At 43.0% G+C, this 19970-nt stretch overlaps 2 pseudogenes; one reads left to right on the forward strand and one right to left on the reverse strand.

The window, feature by feature from the left end:
• Positions 1 to 4921: 4921 nt before the first annotated feature.
• Positions 4922 to 7962, reverse strand: LOC143882714 (UDP-glycosyltransferase 88F3-like; annotated as a pseudogene).
• A 3556-nt stretch (positions 7963 to 11518) lies between these two features.
• LOC143884333 (UDP-glycosyltransferase 91C1 pseudogene) lies at positions 11519 to 13413 on the forward strand (annotated as a pseudogene).
• The last annotated feature ends 6557 nt before the right edge of the window (positions 13414 to 19970 follow it).

Consider the following 19970-nt stretch of genomic DNA (forward strand, 5'->3'; position numbering starts at 1 on the left):
GAATTTTTGGAAAGTCTCGTATGGAAAATTTTGCCCCTCCTTTTTTGTAACGGCACCCATCTCTCTTCCTCTTCTCCAATCTCTGGTTCGAGCGCCGGGTGCAATAATCTTTCCGGAACTATTCTTCCCGTTTTTCGCTCCGTGGGAAATATTTTTTTCTGAGAATGTCGTTTGTTAACGACTCTAATACCATATCGAAAAGGATACTCCCTGATTTTTTGGGCTGATTTAATGGAGCAACTTTTCACGTTTCTTGCTGGAAATAGAAATGGAATCAAGGGAGTCGGGGTCGTTTTCTCTGGCGCACGTTTCTCCCCCTCTACTTACCTTCTTTTCACCCATCTTCTCCAAAGAGATACCTTCGCACCGTCTTCTCCAAAGACCCCAGATCTCGACAGGGGTATAAAGACATTAAATATAATATACTATATTGGAAAGAAGACCAGAGAGATTCCCATAACTTTTTCAAAAAAGAAATGAGGTTTCTTTGAAGCTAACTGCAAGAGAGTTCCATCGAATTAAAGTCGAGACTCGGCATTCCTAAGCACGTGGCCAAAGATGGCGGGCCCACATAGTGCAATGTTTGAGATGAGATGGTGGCTGCCCCATCCCATCGAAATATGAGGCCGTTTAAGATTGGAAATCTCGGACCCGGCTACCCAAGCTTTGGTATCACCCACTCCCATATTTTGCCCTCTTCCAAGTCAAAGCAGGAAACTGAAACCCATTTGCTCACCGCTTCTCAGAGATGAGGTTTCAGTATAAAGATCCTACCCGTCATTATTGAAACAGAGGGAACAGGACTGTAATCTATCACCATTGATCACACCCAGATTGAATAATCCAAGCCCTTGGGATAAAGTCATTTTAGTCAGTTACAAAATTTTGGAATAATTTGCTTATGGCTTGTGTGGCTCCCTTGAGGCATCTAACACATCCAAGGCATGAGAAACAATTGTTGGTTCTCTGTAAAGACCAATATGTGCAGATCTCATAAGGATGAGGTTGAGTTGGTGTTCGACCATCCGATGTGGCCCGCAAACAAGCCGAGCCTGTAGATGGCCCACCAAAGGATCTCCAAACATCGGAGATCCAAGCACTCGAGAAGAGCATCACTATGAAAACCTTCTTCGAGCAGTTCTCCATGCCGGGGTGATGAAGTACAATTCTCCTGCTGTCCATGGATATGTTATGGTTGCACCAATCCCCACCGACATATTCCACCAAGGACGATCTAAAAAGAATAACACGGTCAAGCATACCATCCACTTCAACTGGAGCATCGCCGGCATCTCCACAACTTCTTCCTTTGATGCCGCACTTCGGGTATTTCAAGTCGCCGAGTCAATGCTCACTATTGATGCTTCTAAACCATATATAAAGATGAGCTCTCCTCAAACTATATTAGTCACAGTTTTATCTTGTTTTGATATTGGAATACTGTTTGCACGATGATCATATGTGTTGAAATGTTGTCTAGGCCGAACTTAAAAGTTTTGTCAGGCTATGGGCCAAACTTCAAAGCTTCGCCAAAGACAAATTGACAAGCTCTAGACCGACCCTCGCCGAGGATCTCCTTCAAGGCCGAACTTCAAAGCTTCGCCAAAGACAAATTGACAAGCTCTAAACCGACCCTCGCCGAGGATCTCCTTCAAGGCCGAACTTCAAAGCTTCGCCAAAGACAGGTTGAGAAGCTCTAGACCGACCCTCGCCGAGGACCACCTTCAAGGTCGAGCTTCAAAGCTCCGCTAAGGATAAGTTGAGAAGCTCTAGACCGACCCTCACCTTACCCTCACCAAGGGTCTCCTTCAAGACCGAGCTTCAAAGCTCCGCTAAGTATAAGTTGAGAAGCTCTAGACCGACCCTCACCAAGAGTCTCCTTCAAGACCGAGCTTCAAAGCTCCGCTAAGGATAAGTTGAGAAGCTCTAGACCGACCCTCACTGAGGGTCTCCTTCAAGACCGAGCTTCAAAGCTCCGCCAAGGATAAGTTGAAAAGCTCTTGACAGAACCTCGCCAAGGATCTCCTTCAAAGCCGAGCTTTTCCAACAAGATCCGACCAATGTTCTCTTCGGGAATCGAACTTCGCTGATGAACTCTAGACCGACCCTCGCCAAGGATCTCCTTCAAGGACGAGCGTCCCTTACAAGGTCCGACATAGCAAATATTCTCCCATAAAACTGAGCTGCGCCGATATGATCCGACCGAGTTAAAGAAAATCCCTTCCGAGGATGAAGCTTCACCCATCAAAATCAGCAAAATTATCCAGGACTGCGGTTGCAGATCTGAAAACGATATCTCCACCTATTAGGATATGATAAAAGGCTCCGCTGAGCCTAATAAAGAAGATCCGCCAATATTTCTCCGGGTATCTCCAAGGGTGGATCGACCATAAACCCAAGGGACGCCTTGAGGTAGATGGTCACCGACCCTCACAATCGCCGACCATCTCCGTACCTTGGACGACCTGAGTAAGGGCGGATCGACCATACACCTAAGGGGTAAAAGGTCACCGACCCCATCTCCAATATTTCTCCGACTATCTACAAGGGCGGATCGACCATACACCCAAGGGGTAAAAGGTCACTGACCCCATCTTCAATATTTCTCTGGCTATCTACAAGGGTGAATCGACCATACACCCAAGGGGTAAAAGGTCTCCAACCCCATCTTCAATATTTCTCCTACTATCTCCAAGGGCGGATCGGCCATACACCCAAAAGGCTCGGTAGAGCATCTATCTACTTGAAAGATATGACCCATAAACCGATGCCCCAAGAGGCTCGGTAGATCGTCTATCTACTTGAAAGATATGACCCATAAACCGATGCCCCAAGAGGCTCAGTAGAGCATCTATCTACTTGAAAGATATGACCCTAAATCGATGCCCCAAGAGGCTCGGTAGAGCGTCTATCTACTTGAAAGATATGACCCATAAACCGATGCCCCAAGAGGCTTGGTAGAGCGTCTATCTACTTGAAAGATATGACCCCTAAACCGAAATTTAGTACTTTCTTCAAGTGCTCCGCTAGAACCTTAGCCTACTATCTCCAAGGGCGGATCGGCCATACACCCAAAAGGCTTATAGAAGAAGGTTCTTTGCTTGGAAGTTAGATTCCGCAGCTAGACTTAGAAGGCTTTTGGATAATGGCTACATTAAAAGAAATGGGATGGATAAGAGAATATGGATTGCGGATTCTTCTGGGTTTTTTTCTGTCAGATCTTTCTATACAAGCCTGATGCCCTGCCCGACTCCCTCTTTTTCGGCAAAGGTGTGGAAATTTCATTGTCCGCCGCGTTTAAGTATCTTTGGTTGGGCCGCATGTCGCGACAAGATAAAAACCATTAACTTTATGAGAAACCGTGGTATGTGGCTTGTTGATCATTGCCCCCTATGTCTTGAGGATGGAGAATCTGCAGATCATTTATTTATGCATTCTTCGTTCACCCAGTCTATATGGGGTCGCATATTTCTGAGATATGGGATTAGTTGGATTTTCCCTCGATCTATTGAGTTGTTGTTGTTGCAACAATGGAGCTTCGTGCCTTGGAAGAAGAAAGGAAAATTTTTGTGGGAAGTATGCTTGCTTGCCACTTGGTGGGTGGTTTGGAAGGAGAGAAATGCGCGGGTGTTTGAGGGAATGTCCAAGGCTCTTCATTATCTTTATATGCAGATACTTGCATTGGTTATAAATTGGACAAGATGCCATTCATCTTTCCAGTTTGTCTCAGCTTTTGATCTTTGGGAAGGATGGGGTGTGGTGTGTTTGAGTAGTGAGTGGGCTAATAAGGTTGTGCAGAGATGGGAACCACCGCCTCCAGAAGTGTTAAAAATAAACTTTGATGGTGCTTGCTTTGGGAATCCTGGTCCAGCCGGGGTGGGAGGTTTACGTCGTGATGAAGCCGGCAAGGTTCTTTGGACTCTTTGGGGCCCTTTAGGTGTAACTGACGCTACGGAGGCGGAAGTCCAAGCGGCTTTCAATGGCATAAAAAATGTGAGTAGGGACCGTATGCAGAGTGTAATTGTTGAAGGGGACTCGTTTAATGTTATCCGGTGGCTGAGGGTTGGGGTGGCTCCGCCTTGGAGGTTTTTGGATCTTTTGACGAAATGGAAGATATATTGGCGGAATCAGATATTGAGTTGATCCATGTTAGAAGGTTTGCTAACGAGAAGGCGGACGCGTTGGACAGAAGAGGGGTGGTATGCAACTCGATGAATTGGTTTGATCAATTTCCTATTTGATGTCCTTTCCATTGTGTAATTAGTTTTTTATTTTTTGTTCTGTAACTTCGGGAATTCCATTTCGGGTGTCCTTTCTGATTCTTTTATAATATTTGCCATTTCAAAAAAAAGAGTGAGGAGAGCATGAAAAGCTCCTACAAAATCAGAAAAAAAACAAAAAACTAATTTTAAGCATTTTTTTCCCATAATTAACTTCCTTTTAAGGGACTTGTCTATCTCATTGGGCGTTAGCTCACTCTTTCTTATTTACATTACAGATTTTGAACAGTAGTTGTAAACTTTCAACTACTTGATTTATTTAATCATTCATTGTACTCCAGATTCGACATTTATTTTACCATTCCCAGTTTATTTATTTATGAGATTATTTAGTTTAGTTATGCTATGTATATTGCATGTTAAGAGCCTAGCATGTTTGTGAACTTGTGTTCACGGATGTATGGCGCTGTCCCATGCTTGAGACAGTCTCGGTTTGGGGTGTGACAAATCTATCCTCACCTCATGTAATCATTCAAGCAACCGCACATTCGCTTCATCCATACATAGAGAAAAAATACAGAGAGAGATACAAGCAAGCCGCAGATTCGGTTCAGAGAGAGAGAGAGAGAGAGAGAGAGAGAGAGAGAGAGAGAGAGAGGGTATTCCATGGTAAGGAAGACCACACCTCATAATGCAACAATCTACCCGAGGGAGGGTGGCAGGGGGTCCAATTCCTTTGAAATGTGGTGCTTCAATATACGGGTGGTCAACTCGGCTAAGGTGTCATGAGACGATCGTCCCTCCCTCAATGCGCCCATCGCACTTTCTCTCATTGCTACCATCCGCTCTCTCAAAACCTTCCCTTGTTCCGATTCCATCAACCCTCTCACTCCTTTCTCCACCTCGACCGCATTTACCACAACTTCCTTATCCTCCACAATTGCCATGCCCAGCTTCCACTCCTCCACCAAAATCACCCTCTTCATCCTCTGCTCCGCATAGAGAGGCCATGCCAACATGGGAACCCCAGCACACACCGCTTCATAGATGGAGTTACTCCCGCAGTGAGTCACGAAACCACCCATCAATTCTCGACTCAGCACAACCACTTGTGGAGCCCACGATTTCACCACTACACCCCTCTCTCTCTCTCTCTCTCTCTCTCTCTCTCTCTCTCTCTCTCGTCTGTTCCAACAACCCCTCGGGCAACACCGTATCCAAATCGAAATCGGCGTCTTTGACTTTGGGACTGCGCACTACCCACACGAATCTCTGCCCACTCTTCTCTAATCCCACCACGATATTCTTCAACTGTTCCTCCGAGAACTGCCCCATACTCCCAAAGCACAAGAAAACCACGCTCTGAGGAGGCTGTGCATCCAGCCACGACAAGAAGCAGTCCTTCACTTGGTCGTCCTTAGATGCAATCAAGGGACCGATCGGGTAGATGGGCGGCGCGGGTCCGTCAGGAATGCAAGCCCCATCCGATATAGTCTTTAATGTTCGCGGCTCCAGCGAATGGAATGTGTTTATGATGATACCGTCGGCTTTGGGGAGAGAAGTGGCGATGTAGAGAAAGTGGTGGTAGCTTTGAATGTGACGGTCGATCATTGTTTGGGGCATCCATGGAAGCATTGGTTTATACATTCCTGTTAGTCTCGACTCTAGGGATAATTTTTTTCGCTATCTTTTTTCGAGAACCACCTAAGGTTCCGACAAAAAGGATGAAATGATTTTTTATTATCTCAATTGAAGTAATGAGCCTCCCAATACAATATGGGAGGTTCATTATTTCAACTAGTCCCCGTGCTCCTCGAATGGATCTCTTAGTTGTTGAGAGGGTTGCCCAAAAGCGGTATATAAGGCGTACCCAGTAAAGCGCGAAGGTACTCCTAATGGGTTGAAGACCATATCCACCGGTGTTCCATCTTGCAAATAAGGCATATCTTGTCTAGGCAAATTTTTTGAAATGATACCTTTATTCCCATGTCTTCCAGCTACTTAATCACCTACTGGGGGTATCGGCGGTACCCCAGGGAATTGAAGGTGATGGGAAAGGTCTTTGATGCTTTCGGTGGTTTGGCGGTGGAAGGTGGGAAAGTGAAGTAGGACGGAGAGGCCAGCAGTGGTGGCAGTGAAGAAGTAGGAAGGGATATTGAGTTGGGGGGGGTGGTGGAGACTAGTTGGAGGAAATGGTTTGGAGGGCTTGGAGGATGAGAGGATCGTTTTGGCGAAGGAATTCGAAGACGAGGTCTATAAAATTGTGGGATGGGGAATGATGTTTAGACCTGGCAAACCCGACCAGTGCCCGCGGGTCGACCCGGCCCACCCGCAAATTTGCGGGCACGGGTGGAATTTTCCTGACCCGTGAAAGTCGACCCGCGGGTTACCCAACCCGCCAAAACATGGGTCGGGTCGGGTTGACCCGCGGATACCCTCGGGTTTTGTGGCTTTTGAATTTTTTTAACTTTTCCATTTTCATTTAAAAGGATGAAAAACCAAAGGTCAAGATTAAAAGATCAAAAGCCAAAAAAACAGGGAGTTAGGGTTTTCTCTTTTAATCCTTTTAGAGTTAGGGTTTTTATTTCTGTGACAGGAGAAGTGAAGAAGAAGAACTGTAACAAAGGAAGTTAGGGTTTTCTCTTCGATCCGGCCACCATCCGAGCCGCCGGTTATTATATCTACCTCCGACCAACCTCCTTCATCTTCTTTTGAGAAATACAGAGAGAGAGAGAGAGAGAGAGAGAGAGAGAGAGAGAGAGAGAGAGAGAGAGAGAGAGAGAGAGAGAGAGAGAGAGAGAGAGAGAGAGAGAGTGAGGAGAGAGTTTTGTGCATTTTCGGGATATCTCCATTTTCCGGCATCCCTCGCCGAAATCCGACAACTCCACCCACCAATTCCGACAGTCATATATCCTTTGGCAATCTTTGCCTAATTCCGGTGGGCTCCTCTACTCGTTGACGACCTCCACAACTTCTCTCATCTGTTTTCTTTTCTTTTCTTTCCTTGGCCAATTTCCTTATCAAGATTGCAGTAATAAGTTGGTTTTTATGATTGCTTTTGATAAGCTTTTGAGACTCTTGATGCTTGTAATTTCTCAAGATCTTGATTTTTTTTTGGATTTGCTTTACTCACCTGAAAAAAAGTTCTTTACTCATCGAAGTAATTGATTTTTGGGGCACGATCTATTTACGTTGTGGCTCATCAAATGGACGGTTTGGATCATCCTATGGTGTGGTCCACCAAATGGACGGTTTGGATCATCCTATGGTGTAGGTTGTATAGTCAATTTTGAAAATTAGGGGGCGAATTTGTACATGGAAGGGGGTGAATTTATCACCGCCCAATCAAAAAACTTTTTTGGAAAAAATTGCGGGTCGACCCGACCCACCCGCACTGGGTACGGGTCACAGGTTGCTGACCCGTAGGAATGAGGGTCATTTTGACCTGCAACCCGTGTGACCCGCGGGTCGACCCGACCCGACCCACCCATTTGCCAGGTCTAATGATGTTGATGATTGTCAAGTGGGGGGAGGCGGTGGAAGGTGATGGAAGGGTGAGATTTGGAGACGGCACGAATGTAGGTTGGGTGGAGCCAGTGTTGAAAGGAGGGTCGGCGGCGATGAGGATGATGATGGAGAATGGATGGTGGAGAAGGAAGCGCTTCCCAAACTCCACCATTTCTACTATGTACCCAATGCCTGGAGATGAATACATCACTATGCTCTCCTTCTTCCCACTCATTATTTCTCCTCTCCTCCCTACACACCCCTTTCTCTTCTATAAATAACTAGTTGCAGACCCGTGCGATGCACGGGGCGATGAAAGAATGCTTTAAAGCTGTTTTTAAAAAGAAAATATGCTTTGAAACCAAACAAATAAAGCAAATAGTTTTCTCCTAAAACCAATCCTATCAATAAAAATGAAAGAAAACCACTTCAGAAAAAAAAAAAAAAAAGTTTAATAAGAGTTCAAACCAAAACAAAAACCAACCTGCCCTAATTCTATAATAACAATTAAAAACATAGAAGGAGAAGGAGCTAACATGGTCCCAATAAAAGAGAAGGAACTCACATTTGTGCAGCATGGTTTTATTTCATCAACAAATAATAAAATAAACACAAATATAAGGAAAAAAAAAGGTAAAAAGGAAAAGCGAATTAGGATACAAATATTTGCACGCATGGTTTTATCATCATCCATTAAGCCCTCGTAAAAGTAATTTATAGATTGGATATGCCAACTGTAGATGTTAAACCCTTGTAACAGAGAATGTTAAATGATATTCATCTCTTACAGCTTTATAAGGAGAAATTTTTTTAGAGAAAATATGAAGAGAAATAAAATAGGAAACAATCATGAAATAATATAATTATGGTAATTTAAAGGGATTTTTTTTATAAATTAAAAGCCCCTCTACATAATATAATGAATAAAAATATACATTATTGGAGGTCAAGATGGGATGATTGGTGCAATTTTTGGACTGCAAGAGATCCAAAGCAAGTCGTATCAAATGGATGGTTCAGATCAATAACTTGGGACTAACCATCTGATAGTGGGTGGGCGTCATTGTATTTGGGTGCTGTCACACCCCAAGGAAGCATCCCTCTTGCAAGTATCCCATCTCAAACACTTCTTTTCACCTCAGTAAATAGGTCGTTCATTACATTGATCGGATTATTCTAGTCATTCAATTAATGGAGATTCGAGGTGTAAGATATGAAGTTAAAAAATACATAATATTTAAAGTATGAAAATAAAATGGACGGTTCAGATCAATCATGAATGGGACCCACTATGCCATAGTGGGAATGCCACCTTGAGTCACAATCTCAGCCACCCTAAGGAAACATTCCTCTTTAAAGTATCAAATAAATTCTTTTGTGGAAGTGTTTAGGGAGAAATTTCAGGAATAGATATTCTCTAGAGATCAAACATGCCACATAGAACTGTAGAAAGGTATAAAATCCATTTATAAGGAGTAAATCCAGATTTATAAGGAATAAATATTTTAGAGAAAATAGGAAGAGAAATAAAATAGGAAACAATCATGAAAAATTTATATTTTATGCGTTTGCACATTTTGGAATGCAAGGAGATACGGAGGGAATGCAAAACCCTTACCGGTGAGGATTCCGTTAGGCAAGCACGATCCCCTTTGCCGTCCCTGGATTAAAAAAATAGTAAAAGGCATACGCCCAAATTGGTTGGAAAAAAAGGAAGAAATAATAGACCTTGATTTTGAACTTTGCCGTTGTTGTAGCTCGAGTGGATTATTGGATTCAGGAGAAGAGGTGGCGGAGAACGGTTGGTAGAAGCAGTTGAATAGGCATGGAAGGATAGTTGAAGATGATTTAGAAAGGTTTTATGGAATAAGTATTCATACCGTTTATTTGCCATAAAAGAAAACATTGTATCGGTGGAATTAGAAAGGTTTTATGGAATAAATATTCATCGCCTTATTTCTCTCATAAATATACCATATGTATTATAGATTTAATTGGGTTCAATATAGAAGATTAGGGCTGCAACTCGGGTCGGGCGGGTCGGGTTTTGGAGAACCCAACCCTACCCGAGAAATATCTCGGGTCGGGTCGGGTTTTTTTCCGGAAAACCCATGATTCCCAAACCCGGCCCTACCCATCATAAATCTCGGGTCGGGTCGGGTTTTTCCACGTTGACGCAATTTTTTAAGGAAAATTCTTGTTGGCAAGGCAACTCAACTCATAGAAGCAGAAATTACACTCACATTACACTTGAATCAAACAATGATGTAATTACACTCACATTATACTTGAATCAAACAATGCTGTAAGCAAACAATGTTGTAATTACAATCAAACGATGCTGAATCAAACACTTGAATCAACTCAACTCATACAAGCAGAAATTACACTCACATACAATAACAGTGGGTGCGTGGGTTTTCACTTTTAACTTTTAACTAACAATAGAAAAAAATGTACATACTATAACTTATGTAACTCGGGTCGGGTCGGGTCGGGCCCCTTCAAACCCGGCTCGACCCGAGATTCATGCGGGCTTTTGAATGCTCAACCCGGCTCGACCCGAAATCCATGAAACCTGAACCCAACCTAAGCTATTTTCGGGTCGGGTCGATGCGGGTCGGGTAAAACCCGGCTCGAGTTGCAGCCCTATAGAAGATAGATTAGCTTGAAAAACAAATAGGTGAAAATCAAGGAATACTAAACGAATTTAGTAAGAGAAGACTTGTTGTTTTTTACGTAAAAAAGCTTTTGAAATTCGTAGATATAGAATGAGACGTTTGGAATTCTAGATTGATATAGAGAGAATATGTAAATGCCACACTTTCCCCTTTTTAATGACCATAAGAAAAAAAAACCTGGCTAGAGAAGTTAAAAGGAAACTGAAATTTTATTGATTGCTAAATTAAATATGACCATAAAAATTGAATGCATTAAATGTGACCATAAAAATTGAATGCCTAATGGTCTTCTTTTTAAAATTGTGGGATAGAGGAGGGGGTGCCACGTGGCACCACCACAGCTCACATGATTCCGCTTTACTTACAGGATCCTATGAAGCTGATTTTTTGTGGGCACCCTATCTATGATGAGACCTATCAAATGAATGCTTTAGATCACCACAAAAAATGTGGGACCCATGTGTTTTTGGTCGGCGGACTAGAGAATGATTTCTAGTCGGCCGACTAGAAACACTTTCCTCATATATATGATGAGGAGGAGGGATACAGCTCTACCGTATTTAGAGAATAACAAAACTTTCATTCCATAACTCCTCTCATCTCGTTATGGACAAACAATATTATATGCACCTATTATTCAAAGTTCATAATTATCACACGGCTTACAAAAGTAATCCATTTGGGTCCATACAATTAAAGGATTGGGGTCATTTAAGCAACATTTTACCAAGATCTACACCTGCGCATGTGACTCCCGTTCCCAATGAGGATTACGGTTTTTTAAACTCCCTCACATTAGGGATTTGCTTGCGGAGTTTTTATATGGTGTGTAAGGCCTCAAAACTATACGGACCGCCATTGATATTTGATCTAACAGACCTCCACCATGCCATGCTTGATATTTGATCGTACCTCCACCGTACCAAGGCTGTTGTAACTTGTAAGGCCTTACACCGAATAATTTCTCTCGCTTGACCCGACGGAGCCTTGTTGTAAGGCCTTACACCATATAATTTCTCTTGCTAGGGACCATGGCGGGAGTCAGAAAAGCTGCTACCACTGCTCTGATATAAAAGCTACTTATTTGTTTGGGCCCCCTACAATAATGCGTGTGGCTCACTACACTTATAATGTGTGGCTGACCATCACCCTATAATTATTGTTGGCTTGTCTACTCAAAAAAAGGGTAGGTCTGTCATCGGAGGTCTCTCCCTCCTTATCTACCAAAAAAAGCGTAGGTCTCTCTCTCAGTTTCCAAAATAGCCCTGTATTCCATTCTCAGAGCTGTCCAAGCGTTAGCCAAAAGAGTAAATCGCATCTATTCGTTACTCACTGCCATCATTCCAACTCCCTCACAAATGGAAATTACAGAAGAAGTAGAGCTTCACCTTGTTATGTTCCCATGGTTAGCCTTTGGCCACATAATACCCTTTCTAGAGCTCTCCAAGTGCTTAGCCAAAAGGGGTCACCGTATCTCCTTCATTTCTACCCCTAGAAATATAGCTAGGCTTCCAAACATCCCTCCATATTTGTCCCCCAACATAAATCTAGTGGAGCTTCCCTTCCCTCACATCAACGCCCTCCCGAAAGATGCCGAGGCCACAAGAGACATTCCTCTAGCCAAGGGTCAGTACCTGTTAAAGGCATTGGATGGACTAGAGGAACCTTTCTCAGTTTTCCTTGAAAATGTATCCCCAACTCCAGATTGGATTATCTATGATATCTTCCCTCACTGGGTCTCACGAATAGCTGCTAAGTTCAAGCTCCCATGTGCCTTCTTTGGGGCGTTTAGTGCTGCCATGGGTGCATTCAGTGGCCCACCACCCCCCAAGATGATGCCCTTCAAAGACATCCGTACATCCCCAGAACAGTATACTGTGGTTCCTCCATGGGTCCCATTTCCTTCTAACGTGGTGTACCGGCCCTACGAGGCTAGAGGAAGTTTTATGGCGTTATCAAGAGAAGATGTTTCCGGAGTGTCTGTCAATTACAGGATCTATTCGACACTTCAAGGGTGTGACCTTATCGCTCTACGAAGTTGCACTGAGTTTGAACCGGATTGGTTAGGTCTCTATGGTGAGTTATTGGAGAAACCAGTTCTTCCTATCGGTCTGCTCCCTCCTTCAATACAAGAAGATACTAGTAGTGGGCATGAGAAGTGGGTAGAGGGCGAATGGCTAGACCAACAGATGCCAGGGTCCGTAGTTTATGTTGGATTTGGAAGTGAGTTATTACATACTACAGAGCAAGTTCACGAAATAGCCTTTGGGTTAGAACTATCAGGATTGCCCTTTGTTTGGGCACTCCGAATTCCACCTGGTGTGGGCGAGGAGATGCTACCTATGGGGTTCGAGGATCGAACCAAGGGCCGGGGACTTGTTTGCAAGGGTTGGGTCCCTCAGCTTAAGTTCTTAGCGCACCCGTCAATAGGAGGTTTCTTCTGCCACGGGGGTTGGGGCTCAGTCATTGAGGCTCTTGGGTTTGGGAAGCCTCTTATTCTCTTACCCATGATAGCAGACCAGCCGTTGAATGCTCGCGTGATGGAAGAGAAGAAGATTGGTGTAGAGGTGCCAAGGAACGAAAGTGATGGGTCCTTCACGAGGAATGACATTGCCAAAACATTGAAGTTGGTAATGGTGGAAGCTGAGGGTGAGGAGTTTAGAGCCAAAGCGAGGGCAGTACGAAAGATATTCTCTGCTGAAAATGAGAACCATAGTCAAAATATCGATGGTTTTGTTCAATATCTCAAAGACCATAGAAGCCCACAAGGGTTGTCGTCATCTTCATGATTTACTTGTTCTTTTTGTGCAAGTCGGTGTTCCTTTGACCACTACGGTCGGATGTTTTGTGAAAGTCAGACTCCCCGGACTGATAAGTCGTGCTATATTTGTGCGTCAATAAGTATTAGGTTTGTGATTTTATAGATGGTCTTGACCATAGACCGTTAGAGGTATCTTGTACTTTGTAATCTTTGCCTGAAGTGGAAGTTTGTGTTTAATTTTGTTTGTTCTTCTGTCTTTCTATTAAACAATAGGTCGATGTTTGGAAAACTTAAAAAATATTACATGGAATATTTGTTGTGCCAGTTTTGAGAGGAGTTGGAGAAAACTTCGATAATTAATGTCGGTATGGAAAACCCAGTTTTGTTGTGGCGTTAATTATACCACTACGTTAATTATAGGGAATTTTCCCCCTCCCCTTCCCCTTCCCCTCCCCACTGCGGGGATGGTGGGGAATCCCCCTCCCCTCCCCACGGGGAATATCTAATCCCCATCCCCTCCACTTCCCCGCCCTGCATCCTTCAGGGACAATCACTTTACTTTCTCACTTTACTTTGTTAAATGTTAGGTTTAAAACTAAAGATTTACTAGGGACAATCCCTTCAGGCATGTTGCGGCTTGGTTGTTGCATGTGAGAGTAGCCACACAACCCACATAGGCTAAGATTTTGTCTTATGCATTTTATTAACCTGGGGACAAAGGTGGTTGCTCTCAGATTCATTTAATTGATCAATAGTCCCTAGCAGATCCCTAATTCCTAATCCCACTTGCCAAAAAGTATTGTATGTGCCACACCATAGGAAGATCCAAACCGTCCATTTGATGGGCACACCATACTACCATAGGCATAGGATGATCCAAACCTTCCACTTGATGGGCACATTGTAGGATGATCCAAACTGTCCATTTGATGGGCCACAACGTAAATAGGTTGTGGCCCAAAAATCATTTTCATAGGATAATCCCAACCCTCTGATCTATAGAGGAATTGCATATTATGGTACCTTCTATAGATCGGAGGGTTGCAATCATCGTATGGAAATGATTTTTGGGCCGCAATCTATTTACGTTGTGGCCCATCAAATGGACAGTTTGGATGATCTATGGTGTGGCCTGTAAAGTACTTTTAAATTGTAGCCTATCAAATGGACGGTTTGGATCATCCTATGGCGTAGCCCATACATTACTTTTTGAAAAATAATGGACTATACGAGCGCACACCATATAAAATCTCATCACTCATCAGAGAGATGTTGCCTTTATTTGGGGGAGGGAGATTTTCAAAGAATTTAATGTTGCCTTACAGTGATGGTTCGAGGGAGAGATTTTAGGGATTTCTAAGGGTAATATACTAATATAATGAGGGACAATGCCCAATGGATTTTGGGTAAAAGAAAACATAAAAAGCTATTTCACGAACAAAACTGTACTAATGGAAATTATAAAAATTTTGAGGGAATTTTGTAGATATGTTTTGATCCAAGGGATTTCTAGTACTTTTCCCAAAAAAAAAAAACACTTAAAAAAATACAAGAAAAAAATGGCATTAATGCGGGGCGGGGCGGGGCCGGGTTAACTCCATCCCCTTCCACGCACCGTGGAATTTTTAAATCTCCTTCCCCTTCCCCACTCAAATCGGGGAATCCCCTCCCCAAGCGGGGCGGATCCCCGCTTTTCCGGGTGAAATTGCCAGCTCTACACCCACCAAGTGGCAAGCAAGCATACTTCCCACAAAATTTTCCCTTTCTTCTTCCAAGGCACGAAGCTCCATTATTGCAAAAACAACTCAATAGACCTAGGAAAAATCCAGCTAATCCCAACTCTCAGAAATATGCGACTCCATATAGACCGGGTGAACGAACAATGCATAAATAGATGATCCGTAGATTCCCCATCAGCAAGACATAGGGGGCAATGATCAACAAGCCACATACCACGGTTTCTCAGGAAGTTAATGGTTTGTATCCTGTCGCGACATGCGGCCCAACCAAAGATACTTACACGCCGTAGACAATGAAATTTCCACACCTTTGCCAAAAAGAGGGAATCGGGCAAGGCATCAGGCTCGTATAGAAAGATCTGACAGAAAAAAACCTAGAAGAATCCGCCGTCCATATTCTCTTATCCAACCCATTTCTTTTAATGTAGCCATTATCCAACAACCTTCTAAGTCTAGCCGCAGAATCTAACTCCCAAGCAAAGAACCTTCTTCTATAAGCCGGGCACCATTCCCAAACACCATCCCTACTAACCAAACACTCACTCACCATAGCTTCTTTCTTCACCGCAACCCGGAAAATTTCTGGGAACAACAACCTGAGCGAGCTATCACCACACCATAAATCACTCCAAAACTTAACTCTATCCCCTCCATAAACCCTAAATCTAATCTTCAGGTTGAACATGGAGGACATTTTAAAAATATCTCTCCACACCGTTAGACCCTTTTTCTTAAAATTATCAAAAGACTCCCACCCTCCGGGTTGACAACCATACTTACTACAAATAACTGTTACCCACAAATGAGATCTTTCTTCGCCAAATCTCCATAACCACTTTCCTAGCAAAGTGTGGTTAAACTCCCGAAATCTTCTAATACCCAAACCACCCACGGGCACACAAACTTCCTTCCAACTCACCAGAGAGATTCATTTTTTGTCGTCATTACCTCCCCACAAAAATCTACGTTGGATCATTTCAATCATCAACGAGACACTGACAGGACACTTAAAAAGAGACATAAAATATACAAGAATATTTGCTAAGACTGCCTTGATTAAAACCAATCTTCCACCTCTAGATACTAAATTTCTCTTCCAAGTATCCAACCTACGCCCAATCCTTTCTAAAATCGGCTCCCAAAATACCTTATTTGGTCTTCCAACCCTCAAGAGCAGACCCAAATACGAGGCCGGGAGATTATCCATCTCGCAACCCAATAACCTCGCTAACTCCAAAGCCTCATCCAAGGGGACATTCAGCGCAAACAGTCTAGATTTATGGAAATTAAATCTTTGTCCCGTTATCATTTCATAACATCTCAAAGTAAGCGGACTTCAAATTTAACACTTGGGATCTCTCCGGAACACAGAACAAGAGCGTATCGTCCGCGAAATGGAGGTGAGAGACCTCCACACAATCTCTCCCAATATTGAAGCCTTTGAACAACCCTATGTCGCATCCTTTAGCTAACAATCTACTCAGAGTTTCCGCCACGAAGACAAACAAGAAGGGAGATAAAGGGTCCCCCTGCCGAAGCCCACGGGAAGACTTAAAAAAGCCTTCAGGAGACCCATTTAACAACACTGAAAACCACGCCGAGGACACTCATGACATAATCCATTTGTGTCATCTACTCCCAAAACCCATTTTAGCAAACAGGAAATCTAAACAGTCCCACTCAACTCTATTGTAAGCCTTTTCCATATCCAGTTTGCAAAGAATTCCTCTCAACTTGAGCCTACGATAATAATCAATGGCCTCATTGGCAATAAGGGAGCAATCCAATATTTGTTTCTTCGCTACAAAAGCACTTTGGTAATCAAAGATAACCACCGGTAGTATTTTCTTCAAGCGCTCCGCTAGAACCTTAGCCAAAATTTTATATAAACTACCCATCAGACTAATAGGACGGAAATCGGTAATTTTTGTTGCCCCCGCTACTTTAGGTATAAGAGTGATGAAGGTATCCCCCGTGACCTTGTCCAGCTCCATACCATTAAAAAACTCCATGAAAACATCTATTATGTCCTTTCTCACATATTCCCAACATGATTGGAAAAAGGCAAGACAAAAACCGTCCGGCCCCGGAGATGTATCTTTGCTCAGAGCAAAAACCCCTCTCTCAATCTCCTCCTCTTCAAAAGGTTTTTCCAACTCCGCACACAAAGATAGATCCAAACTGCTAAAGTCAAGATGCTCCGGAGTTGGTATGGGACCCCGGTCCGACGTATATAAGGAATTGTAAAACTGTAAAACAACTTTGGAAATCTCATCTTTACCCGATACTGCCACTCCCATATCTACTAAAGATTCGATCCTATTTCTCCTCCTCCTTCCACTGGCCATGGCATGAAAGTATGCCGTATTTTTATCCCCTCCTTTATCCACCTATCTCTGGATTTTTGTCTCCATGAAATTTCCTCATGTAACAACATCCCTTTGAGCTCTTCTTTTATCCTACCAAGCTCCTCCCTCAAATAAAAAGACCCTAGCCCATTTTCCTCGAGGTCCTTAATTTCCCCGATTCTACTTTCCAGCCACACTTTCCGGGTTAGATCAATACTTCTTTGCCCCTTCACCCACTCCCTTAATTTCTCCTTCACAAATCTTAGCTTCCTACTGATTCTAACATTAGATGGACCCTCAGATTCATAGGATGCCCACCAGCTACCTAGCTTTTCTACCATGCTAGGGACCAATAACCATGCAATCTCAAATCGGAAAGGAGGGGGACCCCAAGATTCCATTCTCGGGTCCAAAATGACAGGGCATTGATCCAAGACCGAATGAACAATGGATCTTTGATTTGGATTCTAAAGAATCAGAACCATGTTTGGTGATGAAAACTCGGGAAGATAAAGCTTTTGGGAAAAGTATCTCAGGAACAAAAAAATCATTCGGCAAATGTGCTTGTAACACCAAAACCTATTGACAACCTTGTCATTGTGTTTCCTTCAGATTCCATAAAATATTTTTAACCCAAATTACTGTAAAAAAGTTGTGTTACAGACTAATTCGTAATTGTAACGAGTGGAAGGGGATGGAAAAGGAGGTGGAAGCGAGGATTGGGGAGAATTTGAAGAAGTGGGTGGATCAGAGATCGATTTGGGTTGTGATTGTGTGGGAGGCGAGGAAGGTGCCATCTTCATCCGATTTTGCCTTCAAACCCAAAATCTCCAAACTTTCTACAACAATACCTCAATTACCAAGCCAAAAACAAAAACTTCCTTCAGCAGAACCAATCATCAAAATCTGTGTTGAACCCAAATCTTCAAAGCTTCCAGCCAAAGCCTCAATCACAAAATTGCCTCATAAAAGAACCCTAAATTCAGTTCCTTAAAATGCCTCTGATCGCCAGCCCCAATGAGAAACCTACCAAAGCTTCATCTCCCTCATTTAAAGCCTCCATTTTCCCAATAATCTTCATAGAGAAAACATCAACAACTCTTACAAATGTAAAAATTTAGCCATCTATATACCCAAGAACAACTGCAAATCAAGAGGGAGTAGGAGTAGAAGCAGAGAAACCTTGCAATTTCAAAACCCCCAGTCACAGTAGCATTACAATGTAAAAATCAATAATAACAACGGCCAAACACGCATTGAAAAAAACATTCATTACCGATTGACAACCCCCCATTGCTAAAACCCTAATCCCCATCAACTGAAATCCTAGGCAATGCTCGAGCAGCTTAATTCCTGTACAGAAACCATTGACCTGCAATGAGGCTCAAACTGTTACATGCTTATGGGTCCCACTTGGAATAGAATAAATTAGTTTTGATTTTGTAGTTTTAGAGATTGCCTTCTTAGTTATTTGGTTTGGGTAGGACTCTTAGGGGCCGTTTGGATATACAGATTTTAGAATCCGGGATTTCTTCAAAATTGTAGATGAGAGACAAGAGAAGAAGCGGACCAGCCGTCGTTTTCTTATTTCTCGCCCTTCTTTCCATCAGCAAGAGCGTAACATATCATCCCGTGTTTCCAGGTTTTAGAAATCTCTGGATACCGGAGAGATTTATAAAACCTGGATTTCTTTCTTAAAATCCGAGAAACGCTGTCAGGACAGTAGAGAGCAGCTTGATCATGAACCCTCTTTACATTGTTTTCAAACTATAACCTGGATTCTAAATTCCGCGTATCCAAACAGCCCCTTAGAGCTAAGGGTTGTCTAGATTAGGGGTTTTCTATAAATAATATGTACATTTCCTTTCTTAGAGGAATGAAGAAAATTGTTTCAGAACTTGTGTTTTGTGCACAAAGGTGGACTGATCCTTCCCTCGATGTGGATCAAGAGGCTAATCTTCCCTCTAAGAAGATCAAATCTGTTGCAAACCGATTCGAGTTCGTAACACAAGCCGAGCTAACATAACCAGGCCTCTTTTGGCAAGAAGACAACGAAGAAAGAGGAGTAAGAAGAGACGATCCGTAGTAGAGACTGAGAGAGAGGGGAGGGAGATGGTGGCTAACCTAGGATCCGCGTTCAGATGGGGATTCAACGGCAGTTCTTTGGAGAATACAAACATAGAGAGAGGATAGGTTTTATTTGGAACGAGAGGGGCCAAGGTCTCTTGACAAAGTGATTTCTCATTTGACTCATTTCCGCTCCAGTCTGGAAATGAAAAAATTTCGTTTCATTATTGCTACGTTTGGTTGCTTGGAATGGCTCGGAGAGTAGTGGAATAGGAAGTCGAAGGAAAGAGACAAGAATTTTGATTTGCCTGGAATTACCTTGGAAAATTGTATAATAGTGTTTGGTTGCACGGCAAATAATGGGAGAGTAGAAGAAAAAGTAGGGGGTGTCATTACCAATATATGGAGAGAGGAGAGAGAGGGAAACGAGAGATAGAGAGAGAGCATCATTCCCTAGAAAGTTCAACCATAATTCTTTGCTTTTGGAATAAGGGGACAAGAAAGAGACAAGCAATCATTATATGAGAGAAAGCCAAGGGAATCAATGGGAGTCCATTGCATTTTGGCAACCAAACGTGGAATAGTATGCCAAATCCAAACCAAATTCCGATGGCTGCCGAGCTTTTGTGCATCTAAACGAAAGTAGG

The sequence above is a fragment of the Tasmannia lanceolata genome, unplaced genomic scaffold (genome assembly GCF_043159265.1).
Source record: "Tasmannia lanceolata isolate RefF3 unplaced genomic scaffold, GAP_Taslan_0.1 ptg000008l, whole genome shotgun sequence".
Classification (NCBI taxonomy): Eukaryota; Viridiplantae; Streptophyta; class Magnoliopsida; order Canellales; family Winteraceae; genus Tasmannia; species Tasmannia lanceolata.